This window comes from Triticum dicoccoides, chromosome 2A, assembly GCF_002162155.2.
Source record: "Triticum dicoccoides isolate Atlit2015 ecotype Zavitan chromosome 2A, WEW_v2.0, whole genome shotgun sequence".
Lineage (NCBI taxonomy): Eukaryota > Viridiplantae > Streptophyta > Magnoliopsida > Poales > Poaceae > Triticum > Triticum dicoccoides.
Genome location: NC_041382.1, coordinates 601333138 through 601352535, shown reverse-complemented (window position 1 = coordinate 601352535; position 19398 = coordinate 601333138).

Genomic DNA, 19398 nt, shown 5'->3' with positions numbered 1-19398 from the left:
AGATGGATCCATGAGGTCCGCTGCCATGGCTTTCCGATCCACACGACCGTCGCCGCGGTTTTGGATCTACGGGAAGGCGAGGGGATGGCGATGGCAGGGGCGGCGTATGGATCTGGGAGAGAAAGGAGGGGAAGTCGTGCGGGGGACGAGTGGTGTGGGGGGGACGAGTGGTGTGCGGGGGAGAGTGGGTGGGTGTGGGTGGGTGAGAGGATGGACGTTGGATACATCCGCCGTGGACGGCTCAGATTTCATAGAGCGGGGCGATCCGCGTGAGAGATCCTAATTGGTTCGATATTTTTTTCATTTAAAATAGTTTCTAAGTGCTAAAACATAGTAAAATGTGAAGCAACTGCCCGTATTATTTTGCAAAATGGCACCACTAAAATTTTCACTCAAATTATACCACATTTTATGAATGATCACCAACTTTAATGAATTTCCAATCTTTCTACCTATTTTTGGCCATTTAAATGGCTTCCTTCCAAATCAGCTGGGACTGGGTCAAATTTGAACTACACCTACTTCATATCTTGCTCGTTATTTTTTACATAAATCATTTTAAGATACACAAGTATATATTTCATCAGAGATGCGCCAATAGTTTTGCAAGATTCCACACACATATACAAATGGTCAAGCCCGCCGTTTTGACCGCATTTTGAAACGGGCATAAAAAATTCAAAAAAAATCAAAAAATTGGAAAACCTTCGCATTGTGTCATTATATATGACCAAGTTTCTAGGAAAAATAATAAACTTGTAATACAGAAATTTATTTAAAAATGTGTTCTCAGAAATGAACTATCATGCGTGAAGATTCATGGCTTTCAAGCCAAATGATCAATCTTATGGCTACATTCATGGAATAGTTTGTTCAAATGACCTCATATTGTGCACAAGGGTGCATCTTAGAATTCCAAACAATGTTACCTAAGGGAGTTTTCACTTTCATTGCATAAAAGAGCCATTTTCCATTTTTCGAGTGCCCAAAAGGAGGTTTTTTTGTGAAGGACCTCCCAAATAATTGTTGCAAAATTGGACCAAATCATTTTTATAAAATACTAGGCCATATTTAATGCACAATTGACAAAATGGTTGGGTGTACAAAGTTTTGATCCACCTCTCATGAAGAAGACAAATTTCCGTTGATTCAGTTGGAAGCGGGTCAAATTTGAACTGTAGCTGCCTTGTAGTTTGCTCTTTATTTTTTCCAAAAATCATTTATAGGTACATAAGTATCTATTTAATCATAGAAACACCAAAAAAATTCCAAGATTCAACCACTAGCTAAGAACGGTCATTCCCGTCGTTTTGACCGCATTTTGAAACGGGCATAAAAAATTCAAAAAAAAATCAAAAAATTGGGAAACATTCGCATTGTGTCATTATATGTGGCCAAGTTCCTAGGAAAAATAACAAACTTGTAATACGGCAATTATTTTAAAAAAGTGTTCTAAAAAATGAGCTATCACGTGTGGAGATCAATGGCTTTCAAGCCAAATGATCAATCCTATGGCCACATTCATGGCATAATTTGTTCAAATGATCCCATATTGTGCACAAGGGTGTATATTGGAATGGCAAACAATGTTGCCTAAGGAAGTTTTCATTTTCTTTGGACGAAAAAACCATTTTCCATTTTTCGAGTGCCCAAAAGGAGGTTTTTTTGTGAAGGACCTCCCAAATAATTGTTGCAAAATTGGACCAAATCATTTCTATAAAATACTAGGCCATATTTAATGCACAATTGACAAAATTGTTGGGCGTCAAAAGTTTTGATCCACCTCTGGTGAAAAAGACAAATTCCCGCCGATTCAGCAGGAAGCGAGTCAAATTTGAACTGCAGCTGCCTCATAGTTTACTATTTATTTTTTTATAAAAATCATTTATAGTTACATAAGTACCTATTTAATCATAAATACATGGTTTGATGGCGATACGTCGAGGTTTGGGCGGCGGCCAAGGCCCCCAACTCTAGAGCGCGTAAACTCGCATGCCCGACGCGTGGTCACCGTGTGACCATGGCGTTGCCATGTGTTCTGGGAAGCCTAGGCTTGTCTAGTGGGATGGGCACTCCCCAGGTAGGTTCTAGGAAGAAAATTACAACATAAGATTCTCACGAGGAGACCGATTGATGCTCAAACAAGAATTAGCAGCCAAGTGTTTGATTAGCGGTACGGGAAATGCACATGGCCAATGGCCGTGAGTTTTTGCTGAGTATGATCATCGACTAAGAAGAATGTCTTGGCAAATTTTCAGATCAAAAGGAGGATCCTAGGTGGTACTTGCTTTGCAAAGTACCACACTGGACAAAAATATGAATGTTGAAGCTTGGCTCAAACTAATGAATAGATTGAGCTGAAATTTGGTGGAGGATGGTTATTTGGGCATTGGAAAGCACCGTAGAAAATTGATACCATTTGGACATGCCAAAGTGGTACTTCCTTCACAATGCTCTTCTATGGACAGAAACTTGGGAAAACTAGTGAGAGAAATTGGATGAATGAAATGAGCTCAAATTTGGTGTAGGTAAGTTACATAGGTATGGTTATGCCTTGGTAGATTTTCAGATCATTTGGGTAAGCCTAGCTAGTACTTACTTCACAAAGCTTCTCTCGAGGTAGAAACTTTGAAAATTTCCTGAGAAAGATTGACTAGGAAAATGGAGCTGAATATTATCATGTGGCAATGATTTGGGTATGGAAGAGTGCCCAAAGAGTTTGAGGTTAATAGGAGGGGTCTACATAACACTTGCTTTGCAACGTGCCAATTTGGCCATAAAATATAAGTTGAACCTGGGCTCACATAGATAATTTGCCTGAGCTGCAATTTGGAGGAGGGTGATAATTTGGGCATATGAAGAAACTATATAAATTGCATGTCATTTGGATATATAAAAAAGGTACTTCCTTCACAATGCTTCTAGGTGGACAAAAACTTTGGAAATTTGCCGAGGAAGATTTGCTAGGCAAGTGGAGCTAAATTTTGTCATGCGGTAATGATTTGGATAGGAAAGAGTGCCCAAAAATTCCAAGGGCAATCAAGAATATATAAATAGCATTTCCTTCATAAAGTGCTGGCGTGAACAGAATAGGAAAATGAATATTGTTGAATTAGTTTTGAACTAGGCAAGGAAGGATTTTTACATATTTGATGAAGATATGACCCAAAGAATTTATGAGATTTTTTGGGAATTTTGGGAATGATAGAAATATAGGTTGCTTCACAACCTAGGGCAAAAACTACCATATGGACATGACACATAGGCAAAACTGATGAGGTGGCGCCTAGTCATAGCAACCCACCACAATTTACAAGGTTATGACCATCTATATTGGTCATGATCAGCTAGAAATAAGGCAGCAGACCAGTGCTATCTGCTTTATGACCATTTCGTGTAAGGAAATTACGACCTTTCTAACCAAAATGGTCGTTATAGTTTAGGTTTTGGAGCCCCCCGAACAACTTTTGACCAATTAGTCTGAAATGGTCATAGATCTATGACCAATTCTTCCAGGGTCACTAACAGAAGGTCACAAGTTGACATATTTCTTGTAGTGTTGGCACACCATGCCCTGCCGCCTCCCATGCCCTACTCATCCTTAGAGGAGTCCCCGACCTCGGCGGTGTCGGATGTTGAATGGCGGCAAGTAGGACGCGTGGCTGACGATGCTCCCATCGTCGGCCGCCAGTGTGGCCACTGCTTGTGCGGTCGCGTCCGCGTCCGGCTACGCCGCTATTGCGTCGCGAGAGGCGACTTGAGCGAGGGCGGCGACCTCGAGCTTCATCCCCAAAGACAAGCTCTCTCGCAGAGCGTTAGCACTTGCGGTCATGGCGGATGTGGTGCCAGGTAGGAGGACGATGCGCTATGGTGTGGAGGTTAGCTGGGCGTTGCCGCTTTAAGTAGCGCATTTCGGTGAGGCCAAGCGTCCAGGTGCGTCATTAAGTCGCCGGAGTTGGTTCCTTGGGCACCGAGCCTCTTAATGACAACATACGAACGGACGACATGAATGCGGGCAGCTGGCGCCGGCTGGGAACGCAGCGCGTGACGGCGCGAGGGGCGAGGGTTTTGGTGTGCCAGGGTAGTCAGCTGCAGTCGTGGCAACGTTGGAGATGCCCTTTGCTCACATGCGATCCCCGCATGTCATTGAAAAATCAACATGACCCGGCATGATCTCTGGTCCAGAGGATGCAGTTGGCCGCGCTATACCACTCCGCGGACGCGTCGCGGCGCCCCGTGCATCCTCGACGAGCCGGGTGTTGGGGTGTGTTTGGGTTGTGGCCAAAGTGCACCTTACCAAAATTTTGGTCATGACCCAAAGATTGGTCTTTGTTTGGATGGTTGCCATTTTTTGGCATGCCAATGAACTCTAGCCAACTCTAGTTCATTTTTCTTGCCAATGTCGGCCAAATCATGGGCAACCAATACCTCAACCAAAATTGTGGTCATGACCCAAAGATTGGTCTTTATTTGGATGGTTGCCATTTCTTTGGCATGCCAATGAACTCTAGCCAACTCTAGTTCATTTTACTTGCCAATGTCGGCCAAATCATGGGCAACTAATACCTCAACCAAAATTTTGGCTACCCAATGCTTTGATGGGGCAACCATGGGCACAAACCAAACATACCATTGGTCGTGCCACAGCACTAACGCCACCCTCGGCACACTGAAACCGACCGTGTCTAGCGTCTATGCACGTGTCGCTCACCGTGGTCGCCGTGTCCAGAGGCGGTGCTGGAGCTGCGCCCCGTTGTTGGCCCCAACGACCCACATGAACGGTTGTCGGTGGCGAGGAGGTCGTGGGCCAACTCCTCCATTGGACTAGTCTGCGCTACGTCGTCCCGACGGGTGTGCCCAACATGTCGGTTTCCCTGTTTTCCTAGCCATATTCGAGCGTCAGTGCTCCATGTTGCGCATTAGGCATTTCACTATGTAGGCCAAGCGAGACAACTTATTGTCTTTTTGAGCCGTTCAAGTATAATCATGTGGCGTTTGCTTATTTCTCATTCCTCTCCAACCCTCTTCTCCGTTGATCATGTCGCCCTCCAGTCGAGTCCATCCTCCCGCATGCCTCATTTGAACATTCCGCCGAGTATCATTCACATGTACCCACCCTAGTCCTCTTTCAATAGATCTCCGGACCCCGAGATGAAATCGAGAGGGAACGAGTGGGGGCACGTGATACCTAAGGCGGATTCAAAATTTTGAATCGGTGATCATAGCATCCGCAAATCATATATAAAGGGTATTCAATGTTTGTTTTGTTTTTGAACGTACAATATACTCCCTCCTATCCTTTCTAGTTTACATATAAGTTTTATGTGTAGTCAAAGTATCTCTACTTTGATCAAAAAGGTATCAACATTCAACAACGCCCAATCAATATTGTTAGATTCGTACGTACTCCTAGATTTGTACTCGAGATGGTTTCCAATTTGACTATTGACAAGATTAATAGTACATGAGATGTATAATGTGAAAATTATATCATTGGAAACTCCTTTCACATACGAATTTGACCGTATGCTTTGTGTAAGTTGCATGTCATATATTATTACTCTAACATTTGGTCAAAGTTAGCCTCGAAAAATGCATTAGACCCTGTATGCTTTGTGTAAGTTGCATGTCATATATTATTACTCTAACATTTGTGTAAGTTGCATGTCATATATTATTACTCTAACATTTGGTCAAAGTAGTATAGTGGAAGTGGATCCTCTGACGTAGGTATCCCTGCCTTACCCTCCCTTTCGGTCACTTACTGGCGGACCCCATGCTTGCTAGGCCCCGCATGTCAGTTACTCAATGGGTTCGGCCACGTCAGGGGATCCTCATCCGTAGTATACTCCCTCTGTTTTTATTTACTCCGCATAAAATAGAGGGAGTGGTGGTATAATAAATGACGCGGGCGGGGAAGGGGGAGGGACGTTGGTTTGCTCTCAACTGCGGTCCCATAAGTAAGCGAAAATGCAAGATGAAGCGCTTTCCATTCGGTGAGTGATGTGGAGGGTCCAGCGTGCCGGGCTGCAATGCAAACGCGACAAGAGCGATGTACAGTCAAAACCGATTGACTGGTCGTCACCGGAACCACTATTCACACCAGAACCTTCGCTGCTCGGCCTACGCCAGCCACTGCCCTAAAACCACACCAAATCTCCAGCCCATTCCCCCACCTTTCGATCCCCTAGCCCACATCAAGCGTCCCCTAGTTCGTCAGAAAGCCATGGTGCGCCGCAAGATCACTTACTACAAGATGCTGACGCCGGAGCGCCACGCAGAAATCGCGGCGGCGGTCGGCGCCACAGACCTCCGTTCCGGAGCTCGCTTTGCGGCGGGCCAATTCCCGAGTTTTCTGGAGCCAAGCTACGAGGAGGAGGAAGCCGATCCAATGTTCATGGCGGAGGTCGTGGCGCAGAAGGCTCCCGATGGGTATGAGACGATGGACGTCGACTTCGTGCCGGCGTCCGAGTCCCCCATGGTGTAGGCGGACCAGCGGTTCAACATGGCGATACTAAAGGAGGACCGGGAGGTAGAGGCTCAACTCGACGTGGAGCGCGCGCATGCCGCTACCATCGAGGCTCTCCTGCAGGCGGAACCGGATATCGTGGATGTGAACTGGGCAATGGAGGCTCAACTTGAGGCGGAGCACGCAGATGCCGCTGCCATCGAGGCCCTCCTGCGAGCGGAACCGGGCGTCCTGGACTTGAACGGGGCGGTAGAGGCTCGACTCAACACAGAGCGTGCGGATACCGCTCTCATCGACGCCCTCCTGCAGGAGGAACCGGATGTCCTAGACTTGAACCGGGCGGCGGAGGCTCGACTCGACGTGGAGCGCGCGGATGCCGCTGCCATCGAGGCCCTCCTGCAGGCGGAACCGGACGTCCTCGACTTGAACCGGGCTGTGCTCTCATCCGTGCAGAGCGCCCGCACGCGCCGCTTGAACGAGTAGCTGGAGGCCGTGGACAACCACCAAGGACAACCACGGTGTAGAGACACACGTCGGCAGCGACGGCTGGTTCGCGCCGGCAGCCAAAGACGGCGAGGCCGTCTCTTTCCACGAGCAGTGATAGTTTTTCTTTATGTTGTTTTTTATGGATCTTTTGCTGTGTAAAAACATATATTTGTTATGCAAGTCGCCTGACATGGGTCAGTCTACCATTTCAGGCGGTTGGATGAATATCCTACGTCTCCTAACCCTTCTTTCCTTCTTCCTCACCTCTTCCTCTTCCCCAACAGACCACCGCATGGGCCGTACGGATACTCCTCAACATGCGGTTGGATAAACATACTCTATGAACGAAAATTATGTGTCAGCGATAGGATGTCTCAGTTTGGTTTGTTCACATGCGACAACACGTGTCAGTGAGGGTGCGTTCCCTTGGTTGGGTTTGTAGCGTGCAGGAGCGACTGTGTGAGGGTGCGGTGCGGCCGCGGCGTGCAGGAGCGACTGTGTGAGGGTGCGGTGAGACCGCGACAGCCGTGCGCAAGTGTACCTCCTTCTCATTTTGAAAACTTTAGGCAAGCTTGGCAAAAATGTGTGGCAAAGTTTGGCAATGCAAGGCCTAGACCCAAACAGGATAAGTACGTACGTACTAGGAGTACTAGTGTTAAAAAAGAAAGGCGGGGTTTTCCTTCGAGGGATTTAATCGATACAAATCCTCGTTTCACGTGTCAATTAATGCGTATTTTTTTCTCCAAAGACCAAAGAGTTAACCATCTCACTCCTCATCGCTTGATTAATGCAGCGCCATGCAAACCAACCTTCTCACTTCCGCATGCATGCAGGGGATATTAATGTCCTTGGTTGCTAACCCCATCAATTTTGCCTCAATTAGTGTTAGTGGCCCTTTGAAAATTGTAATTTTGATATACTGGCCTTGTGTACAAATAAAATGGAGGTAGTAACTATATTTTACTTCCTTCCCCATTGCGGTGACATCGATGATATCTTTTTTCGGTGGTTTGGCGAAGTGCGTTTGACAGAGAACACTATTGAGGGAGACCACGGTAAGTCGTTCGCAAGTGCCGCCTACAAGCCGAGACAACCGCCTTATTTGCATTCAGGAAGTCCTTTACTAGTACTACTAGGAGTACTAGTGCGGTGAGATGGTTTCTCGAAGAAGACGATGGAGAAGCGGAGTCAGCAAAGAATGAAATGATGGTTGCTTCGTCCGTGCTTTTGTGATTTGACGCCTCACTGCTTTGTGATTTGTGATAGAAGGGACAAGGGAGTAGACTCTTAGCTCTATACTGTACTACATGCGTACAAGCATGGGAGAAAGAGTTGAGGTGTTGCATTTTTCTATTCCTTCAATCAATCAATCAAGGAGCTTCGGTTCCATCTTTTTGGCTTTGGCAACACCGTCCACAATGGTTCCCACGATGCCAAAAGCTATTTTCACATTTGGCCACACATTGTGGATGCCCTTAATCGTACCACTTGGTTCTGCTCCTGTGTGCTATCTATACAAATCTCAATTATATTGATCTAAAAAATTATAGAATCAAGATTAGTAAAAAGGAGGTGATTTTGCCGCGCGGATGGCGGGGGAGGTTTCTTATTTGAGCAATGCTACATCCACGTAATGGTTTACGTAAAGTTACGAACTGATGTGATGTGGGACTATTTGATTCGATTAAAGGAGAGGATTAGGCCCACCCCACCTAAAAATCAGGGGGGCATATATAGATTAGATGGAAAGTATACGTAGCAGCTACGTAGCCCTTTGTAAGTCTAGGATTAGGCTTCTTATTTTCGGAGGACGTTGTCCTGGCGGTTTGCTAACATGTGGTCCCACGTGTCAGTGCTTTACCAAGCCGATCCGCGTCCCACATGAGGCAGACCAACGGCAGAAGCGACACGTGGTTAAGTTGAAGAAGATGAGGGAGAAGCGGATTCAGCAACAAGTGAAATGATAATTGCTTTGTCCCTCCAACTTAACTGCGGGAAAGGTGCAGCTTTGTGATTTGACGCCTCATTGCTCATTACTACGCCGGCGCCATGACTAGGGTGCTTCACCCCGGCTGCTCTGCACTGTATTCTGGTATGGCACGTGGACCCGGTAGCTTGATGTCCCACATGTCGGCGAAAGGGACTAGAAGATTTATGAAAGCGAGCGCTCCACTCTTAAAACGGAGGAGTAGACGACACGACGGCCCAGTGAATAGTCACTTGTACTGTATAGTAATATAGTTTTGCTGTTTCGCACGATCCATCGATACAAACCCGATTAAACAGGAAAGGGCAGGATTTTTCCCGCGCGGTAGATGATACTGGCCATACATTTCAAAGGCAATTTTAGTGTATGCAAACTGAATAATTATAAGTAACAATATGATATCTAGTAAAACTAAAAACACATATGATTTATTGTGTTAGAGTGTAGTAGGAGTGTTGTACTGCATAGTTGTTAGATGTAACATGCGAGAACGTGTAGAGATGTAGTTTTGGAGGGCCTACAGAGAGAAAAGCGTAATACGGTCACCGAACTTCAGAATAAGCTGATTACGGTCACTATATATGTTTTGCGGTGATTATACGGTCACTTGCTCACAGTTCAGCATCGGATTGCACTCTGTTGACCGGCCAAATAGTCTGTGTGGCGCCATGTTGACTAGTTAAATTGACCACGTTCCTTGTGGGTCCCACATGTTAGTTCGCATAGGCAAAAGGTCAGATAAACACAAATTTACGTAGGCGCGACAAGGCTCCAACCCGTGCGCGGGAATCACCTAGTTGTGTATGTGTTTGTCAGGGCCTGATGTGTGCGCATGCACGTGTAGGTTGAGCACTTGAGCGTGAGACTGTGTGTTGGTCGTGTGGTGTACTGGTGTGTGCATGCATGCGTGCGTCTGTGCGTGTGAGTGTTGTGTGCGTGCGTGTGAGTGTTGCATGCGTGCGTGGCTGCGTGTGTACGTGTGAGTGTTGCGTGCATGCGTGGGTGCATGTGTTTGTGTGAGTGTTGCATGGATGCAGTTTGTGTGCATGCGTGTGTGTGTGTGTATAATCACCACACCAGCTCATGTGTGTTAAAACAGACGGCTCAGCATACCAATACAAGGCCACCTTGTCTGCTGTGCCCGCGGTCATGACTTTGAACCACCGTCCAAATATTTTTTTGTCGTTTGTTTTCATTCTTACTAGCAAGATGCCCGTGCGTTGCACATAACATCAAGATGCATTTGTATGACTTGTTTAACTTGTGAGAGAAAATGATGAACGGGGGAAGGCCTTATTTGCAAATGTGGAGAGGTGTGTGGGTAACTTTTTGCAAAATTGCCATAGTTTCTTTCCTATCCGTCAGATATAAATTGGACAACCTATATTGCAGGATGGCAGGCACACCATCATCACCAACTCTGTTTTTTATAAGATAATGTGATGCAACACTAGAGGTGCCACGTGGAGCGTTTAACTGGTCAACTAGTCATGTCATGAGCAAATACAGAGTTGTACGGTGAGCCCGTGACTGTATAATAACCACTAAACGTAAATGGTGACCGTAATGAGTGGATTCTGAAGTCCAATGTACGTATCGTGCTTTCGCTTCAAATACAATGATCGTCATTGCATATATCACGAGAGAAAGATGAAACATGCGTGAATTTCCTGGGGCCTTACTTTTAGAGGACCCGGAGATAGTTTTGTGTGCATACGTGAAAGGGGCGTACAGGGGGGGTATGCGATGGAGAGATAGATGCTCTTTGTTTCTCTTTATTATGACTAACTTTGTATATAGTATAAAAATATAAAAATTCAAAGTGCGGAATAAATATCATTGTGGGCACCATGCAATGCAAATTAGCGTCCGTACTCCTCCATATAACTTTGTAATGATGTATATATGTAGAAACTCTAAAATAATTTTTTGGCCACACTTTATTCAAAAGGAATGTTGTACGCGAAATAAACGTGAAGAGAGGGCTTTTTAGATCAATGGGGTACATGATGTAACATGTGTGAATGTGTAGTTGATGCATTTGGCGGGGCCTAGAGAGGTATGTGTGTGTATTACGTATTTGAGAGAGGCATGGATAGAGGGGCTGACGGGGTGTGTGGGAGAGATAGCACGAGAAATGAGAGTGGTCTAGAGAGAGAGACGAATATGACGTCACGACAAGAGATTCCATTCCCTTCAGTGTGTATATGCAAGGGGGGGGGAATAGAGGCACCAGGAGAAATTTTCTGTGTGTGTGGTGTTTGTGTTGGTATGTGTGGGTGTGAGAAGATAACGAGACGTGGGGGCAGAGAGTGTGTCACCGTGTGAGGTACGGTGGGTCGAGGTGAGGCCCTTCGTTCGGTTCCGTCCTGTGCCACATTGGTCGGCCCGTGACGCATAGGAAGACCCATGGATGACTAGTCATACAAGACAAAGATAGCAGAATTGTGAAGGACTCTGTGTCCACTGACAAAGCCGGCTAGGATTTGTAACCCTAGGTTCTCGGAGTAAGGTAACCCCTTTATCTCTGATATTACTATTCATCCAACCTAACTTTAAGGGGCATCCTACAGAATGCTCTGCTAGAATCATACTCGTCGATTAGGAAGAGAGGTGTGAGACAATGCGTGAGAGACAGGCGTAAAGATAATGTGCATACCTGAGACACGTAGGCAGGTCCATGTATATAGAAAAGGGTCGATGAGGATTGTGCGTGTGTATGTTTGCGAGAGGAAGAGTGCTTGTGATAAAGGTTAGTGAAAACAGTTGTAAATGGTTACGAGAGGGAGGGAGGGTTATATCTAGAGCATGTGTGCAAGAAAGATACCTCGGGAGAGAGTGCGTGAGCATGTGTGAGAGACCACCGATGGAGAGTGAAACTACACGTAAAAGACTGCTCTACACATTGATTAAAGATATAAATTGTATCCAAATATTAGGACGGGATCATGATATTTGCAATTCGCGTAAGGAGCGGTCATTGATCCATCAGACATCTAGATTCTATGAAATTTGAGCATGTCTATGTTATTATTCGACACAATTGATCCACATAGTTAGTATTTTGAACTCCAGACAATGCATCACTTTAGCAATCGAATATAAACGTGAGTATAGTTCATGTTGTGTGTGTAAAGCACATTATACATACGAAAGTTACACAATGGACATTATAAATAGCTACCTATGAACTAGCATACATTTGAATTCAACTTAAGGTGGTTTAAAAAATCGAATTCAACATGAAGTCCATTCAATTATTTGAATTTGATATCATGGCATTTGTAAACCATACCTAAATTATGTGGGCACCAATCTTTGCTCTAATTTTGTACATAATAGCATATGTAGTCGTGTACAAAATAGATTCAAATTTAGCTCCTCCATTCCAAAATAATCGTAGTTATAGGATTTTCAAGTGTCAAAATTTCAAAAAGAAGCGGATAATTTAATGAGGTTTTCAAACATACAAGGTCAAATATAACGTTGTCTATTTAGGTCAATCCTCATAGTTCAAGAGTACTCTAAACGTGAATGCTTGTGTTTCAAAATTTCGAACAAAGCGCCAAAAGAGCCTCTACTCTCTCGAAACCGCGTGAGACCAATGTTTGGTACTACAAGAAAATTACTTTTCTAATAACTCCGACCCGTGAAACCTACCGGCCCGACGTCCAAAGTTCTAAACCGGGGTAGGTTTGTAGCTTCATCTAGACGCCGCGCAATCGCATCCGAAAAACATTCATACACAATGGCCTCCTAAGCACACATGCGCGCGGTCGAAATCGCTCCCGCCCACTATTTGGGACACCAGGGATTACCATCCTACCCCCGACCCGCGGTAGGTCCGAAATTTAAGAGGGGGGAAAGTTTGTACTTTCCCTAAATTTCAAACAAGCGCGTCCCATCTTCTGTTCAAAAAAGCCAAAAACAAGCGCGTCCCAGACCGAAACATGGTTCCCCCCACCCGTCCGATTCCCCATTCGTACTCCGTGGGCGCCAAAACTACCTCTCCACCAGCCGCGAAACCCCGACGTCCTCCTTCTGCCACCCCATCCCACCCATCAACCGCCGCCCTCCTCCATCACAATGGAGCCAATACCCCGACGTCATCGTCCACCACAACCTCAACCGCAACGCCCTCCACGACTAGTAGTTGAAGCAGAGGCCGAGCCGTCCATACCCAAGCCAGTTCAACCACGCTGTCCTGCGCCTCATCGCTGCCGCTCCAACTTCGCCACCCTCCACCGCATCGGAGTTGTTCCTACTACGCCGTCCTTCGCCGCCTCGGATCTGCTTCCCCTCCACCGACATACGGCCATGCCAACACAGTCAACAATTTGGCCATGGGTTCGTCCAAGCCTGCACTCTCCAGAACATCGGTTTCCCCGGTAAAAAGAATACGATCGACGCGACATGTGGAGGTGACCACACCGGCAACCAAAAAAGGTACTCCTCTTCCCTTATTTGTGCAAATCTTATGTCTCTGCCTGCACGGTATTCATCCCACAGAAGACACTAGTTGACAGCTTCTTCTTGATACTAGATGTTCCTAGTAACTCGCGATGCACAAGGTTTCTCCACATATACTATTTCACCTTAGCTAGAGGTTCGTCGCCCCCCCTGAATTTCAATTTCTGGCCAGTTGATTCCCAATTAACGGAAGCATTCCCCGGCGTAACAGTCGCTAGTACACCTATTACGCTGGGGAAGCAGTGCCTTGGTGTTTATCTTAGGGGCGTGTGCGGCCTAGAGCTACTAGCGCCCGATCTGGAGGTCGGTCAGGATTAAAGGGATGGCCTGGGGGCGCTGCCAAGCGCGACGGTGGTGTGAGGTCGATGGGAGGGAGGGGCGACGGAGGCAGGGGTCTGGGCCGGTGGTCGCTAGCGGTTCGAGAAAGATCATCAACAGTGACTGGCGGGAGGTAGACGAAGGCCATCTGCCCGTTCCTTATAGATCATATGGTTCATTAAAAAATTGACTGACCTATTTATTTTCAGTCGACTTTTATCTTAGATATGACCACATGTGGTGGTGTGCTGGAGGAGTACCTGCATTTCCTGTGCTCATATATTACAAAATCATACGGGGTAGAATCTAATTTTGTATGCCATTCAATGTTGTAGAGCTATCATATGTCTCATGTCATTTATTTTTCAGCCACCTGCTATCTGCTACTTTTACAGTACACTAATTCTGCACACACTTCACCCTTACTCTCACTATTGTGTTTTTTTCAAGGGTATTTCAGACTCTGCTGCCATGAGAGAAGCCAAAAAGAAAAGAGATAAGTCGCTCCAGCTTCATATGCGGGTAGGCAAGACACATTACAGCGCTATAAAGGGTGCAGTGTCAGCAGATGGAGACGGTAAACGTAGCTCTGGAGTTGATGACCTTGCTCGCAATGAACCACCATCCCAGGTGCTTGCTTTAACTTCGCGGTGTCATATGTGGTTGCATGTTCCATATGGTGTCTAGCTTGTATAGGAAAGGCCGAAGTCGGTAAGATAAGGAAATATATGGTGTCTAGCTTGTATAGAAGACAAATAGCTAGTCAGGGCACTGGCCGAGCCAGTGACAAGCCCAGCAAAGATAGGAATCACCTGGAAGCCAACTAAAAAGCTGCGATGGTGGCGAAGCAGCCTGCCTCCCACCAGGCTCTCAGGTCCTAGATGATCATGCTCACCACTCAAGCCATATGTCTAGCTTGTATTGCTTCCAATTTGGTTAAATTGCATCTGCTTAGCTTACACATTATACCTTTGAATATGACATGCCTTTCTGTTTTTGGTACATACTAGTAGATCTGTGTATTAACCATGTTCTTACATCAAACTAATGTTCTTGTGTATCCCTCATCAATCACTTATGACGAGGCAGGCAGGCAAGGGGACATGATTCTCAAGAAACAGAAATGCTAGATGAAGATAGTGAACATAGCTCTGTAGTTGGTTACAACATTTCCCCTACACTAGCATCGCAGGTACTTGCTCTAACTTGGCAGCGTGATATGTGGTTGCATGTTGCATATGGTGTCTAGATTGTAATTCTTCCAATCTGGTTAAACTGCATGTGCTAGTCTGCTTAGCTTATACATTATACCTGTTAATGTGACATCCCTTCCTGTATTTAGTACATAGTACATCTATCTATTAAGCATGTCCTTACATAAAACTATTGTTTTTTGTATCCCGCATCAATCAACATGACGAGACACCTTTAAGATATGTAGTGCGATATTAGTTACATCTTTCATATGATTTATAGCATGCGCTGCTTCTAATTTGTTGAAATTCCATTTATGATGGGACGCTTTTAACTTGGCAGAGTCATATTGGTTGCATCTTTCATGTGGTGTCTAGCTTGCATTGCTTCTTATTTGCTGGAATGGTTTCTGCTTAGTTTACACAAACAGTTGTGAACATGCCATGCCGTCCTGTTTTTCGTACATATTCCATCCTGGTATCATGTGTTTGCCTTACATCAAAGTAGTGATTGTCCCTATCATGCATGAATGAGTTCTGAAGAGAGAATTTTATTGCTTTTTCTTGTCGGTTTTACTTGACAATTCAAAACCAATAAAGCGGAAGGAAGTTAGCAAGCCAGCGGATAAAGGTGCTCCTTCCGAATGGAGGGCCTCTACAGTTTCTACTCCTCCACACCCCAAGACGATTTCCAAGACAACACATGCATAGACACTCAACAAAGCTGTGTTTATGATGAGCACATCTCCCCTAGTGCAGCATCACCAGTGCTCCCTCTAACTTGGCACTGTTATATGTGGTTTCTGTTATGTGTGATGTCTAGCTTGTATTGCTTCTAATTTTGTTGAATTCCATCTGCTTACTTTACACATTATACTTGAATAAGACACGTGTTCCTGTTTCTAGAACATACAATATCTGTCTATCACACCATGTTCTTACATCAATTTACTACTGTTGTGTAACCTACAACAATCACTTCTCATAAGACACGTTTGACTTCAGAGTGTGATATAGGTTACATCTCACATTCTTTTCTAGCTTGTATTACTAATTTGTTGAAATGGCACTTATGACGAGACAATTTTAACTTGGTAGAGTGATATTCGTTGCATCTTTCATATGGTGTCTAGCTTTCATTGCTTCTAGTTTGTTGAAATGCCTTCTCCTTAGTTTACACATCATAAGTTGTGAATATGCAATGCTGTGAATATGCAATGGCACTAATGATGAGAGACCTCTAACATGGTAGTGTGATGTTGTTTGCATCTTGCATATGATTTATTTCTTGTGCTGCTTCACATTTGTTTAAACGCCATTTATGATGAGACACTACCAACTTGGCAGAGCGATATTTGTAGCATCTTTCATATGGTGTCTACCTTCCATTGCATTGCTTCTAATTTGGTGAAATGTCTTCTTCTTAGTTTACACATCATAGTTCTGGTTATCTCTTCCGTCCTGTTTTTCATACATATTACATCCTCCTATCATGTGGTTGTCTAACATCAAAGTTCAGTTCATCTGCATCACGCATCAATTTGTTCTGAAGAACTAAATTGTTATTCGTTTTTCTTGTCATCTTCACTTAACATGACACAGAGAAAGAGGAAGAAACACAGAATGGCAGGGAATGAGAAGCGGATGAATCCTGCAGATTCTGCTGGCACTGATGGTGCAATAGAAGGTCAAAGTCCAGCGGAAAATTCTACAAACACGACATCCCATGCTACACGAGTTGCAAAAAAAGACAAACAGGAACAAATAGCTGCCACCAAACAAGCAAAGACAACCCTAGTTCTTGCAACACCTACCATAGTACTACCAGCTGCACGACTTACTCGTGTGTCAACTGAGCTAGCACCACGTTCCCAAGCTCCCTTGCCACCTGACACTACTTCCCAAGCACTCTTGACACAAGACAAGTTGGCAATATCAGATGAACCTTGTGAGCTTCAACAGCAAGAAGGTAGTTGCTGGAGTCAAGTTACAGTTGCATGCTTCTTTATATGTAGTCTCACAGTTTGATGTACACTAACACTTCCTATGTTCGTTGTTGGACTAGCACCTAGGCGCAAGAGGAAACAAACATCAGGGATAATGCTCGATAGGTTAACTAAATCTAGAGGAGGAAGAATGGAGATCCGTTTTGAGGCAGGTTTAAAAAGGCCACGTGATGCTACAAAGTCAGCCAAGTTAGTATCATAGGCAGCAGTTGTCGTTAGGTGTCATGTACGTATCCTCCCAACATGGATTCAGTACAGGAATGACAAAGACGAAACCCAGTGCAACACCTTCCTCGGCCATTTATCTGTAAGTATGGTTATGTATGGAAACTAGTAATATCGTCTTGCTCTAACCCATACTTTCTAGGTTGCTGCTGATGAGACTCCCATAATTTTCAACAAATGAGGTTCAACTTGGATAGCCAAGATGATGCAACCAGACAAGCTTGCACCCATGTTTTCAAGTCTGCTCTGCGACAGTATCGGTAAACTTGAGGGAAATTCACTTTGAAGGCAAGGCTAACAGTGAACTTTCCCAAACATCTCCAGTGGAAAATATATCTGATGAAGACTGGAGGGGCCTTGTTAAAGATTGGTCTAATCCGAAGTATCAGGTACATTATATATATGTGATCAGTTCACATGTTGAAGTCCTATTTACGCATGTGCCACAGAAATCTATCTTCTTGTAGGTAAACTGTTCAAAGAACAAGGCCAACCGTATGAAAGTGAAATTCCAACAGACGATAAGATCTCATAGCTATATTGCACACTGCAAGGCTCTTGTAATTAGCTGTTGTTTCACTCTTTTCGTTGTACCATATTATCATATCTATATTGACTTGTTCGAAATGCAGAGGAAAGCCCGCAAGGACCAAAAAGTACCTGAACCAAATGCTGTGGAAATCTTCAAGGACTGTTACACCAGCAAGAAGAAGGGCATGACTACACCAGTCAAATTCACTGTTGTGAGTCCTTAATCCTCATGCCTTTTAACTACTACTTACTCTGACTTGTGCCTTGAACTACATGGTTTGCAGCCAATGTCTATTACTCTTTTCAATTTTATACACAATTGTCTTAGCGTATCATTGCACCTTACAAGGTTTAAAAGAGAGGAGTGATGTTCCTTTGATCTTGACCCGTAATCTAGTTCCGTGCTGGACTTGCCCACACAATGTTATAATTGCCTGTTTGTCTGTTCTCGGTTGTTTTGCGATATGAATGATGTCATACTATGCTTACCGTATTATAAACTTCGTCTCTTTATCCTTAGCCCTCAATACATTGTGAAGAAATAGACAATACATTAGCGATGGTACATGGTCATATGTTTGGAACCTGGTTTTATTATGTACTTCGCAATAAAATACAACTAATATTTTACATGGGTTCACCAGAATAAGTTCTGTATATAGACCAAAGCTATTTTGTTTTGTTTTGCTGCCTCCTTAATATCTTCTGTTCTGGTACTACTAATTTTAAACCTCAACTTTTCTGTGAGCTATGGAAAAAATGGTGGAACCGCCACCTTCTGAAGGTGGCGAGGCAACTATAACCGCAATGTCAGCTCTTGCTGCAGTGGGTCAGTACCTGTCCACTAACAGTGCCAAAAGCATGTTCCTGCGTAATACTAGGTTGGTTGTTAAGGCAATATCATCCAAACTGCCTCATGATCACGATATGCAAGCTCAAAGCAATGTTGTATCTGCGCTCCAGACACAAGTCCATTCCCTAACAGAGACCCTTTGTGAAACAAGGAGAAACATTGCTCAATGTCGTCAAGATATGCATGGTTTTGAAACCAGACTATCAGACATTTGCTATGTTGTTCATGAGCCTAGGGGAAATGAAGGCGAGGGTTATGGTACTCCATCAGACAATACAGCATGAAAATGTAACAGTCAGGTCAAATGAACTGAGCTTCTGAACTTCTGGTGGTGCATTTATCTGCTAGACTGTTAAGTTTTATGCCAATATTCCTTTTGTTATATAGTTGTAATTTGTTTTGGTGCGATACAAAATTTATTCTTAACGTGCAGCCACCGGCTGAAGAAAATAGCATGCCATTTTGGTATAGTGTAGGGTGTTCCCTATATTTGCACTGGTGGCGATCTTTGATGCCGAGTGGATGTAATCTGTGCAATCACCTTAATAGCCTAGCATTAGTTTCGGCCTTATTTATTTCCTAGTCTTCTTTTTCCCTGGTTTGCTAGTGGCCGCAACTACCATGGGCCATATACGGGCCGTACGATCCATGGGTCTCCTACAGGCCGTCGATAAATGGGCCTGTAATCAGTGGGCCTCGGGTTGTCGGATAAATGGGTCTACATGGGCCATAATCGGGCGTAATTGGTATCGGCCCAACACGGTAACAGGCCCTAAACAGACTGTAGGACAGCAAAGGCTTAATTCTGTCACAGGCATAACGGGTCGTTAATGGGCCAGAATATAGGACGGGCTAGAAAC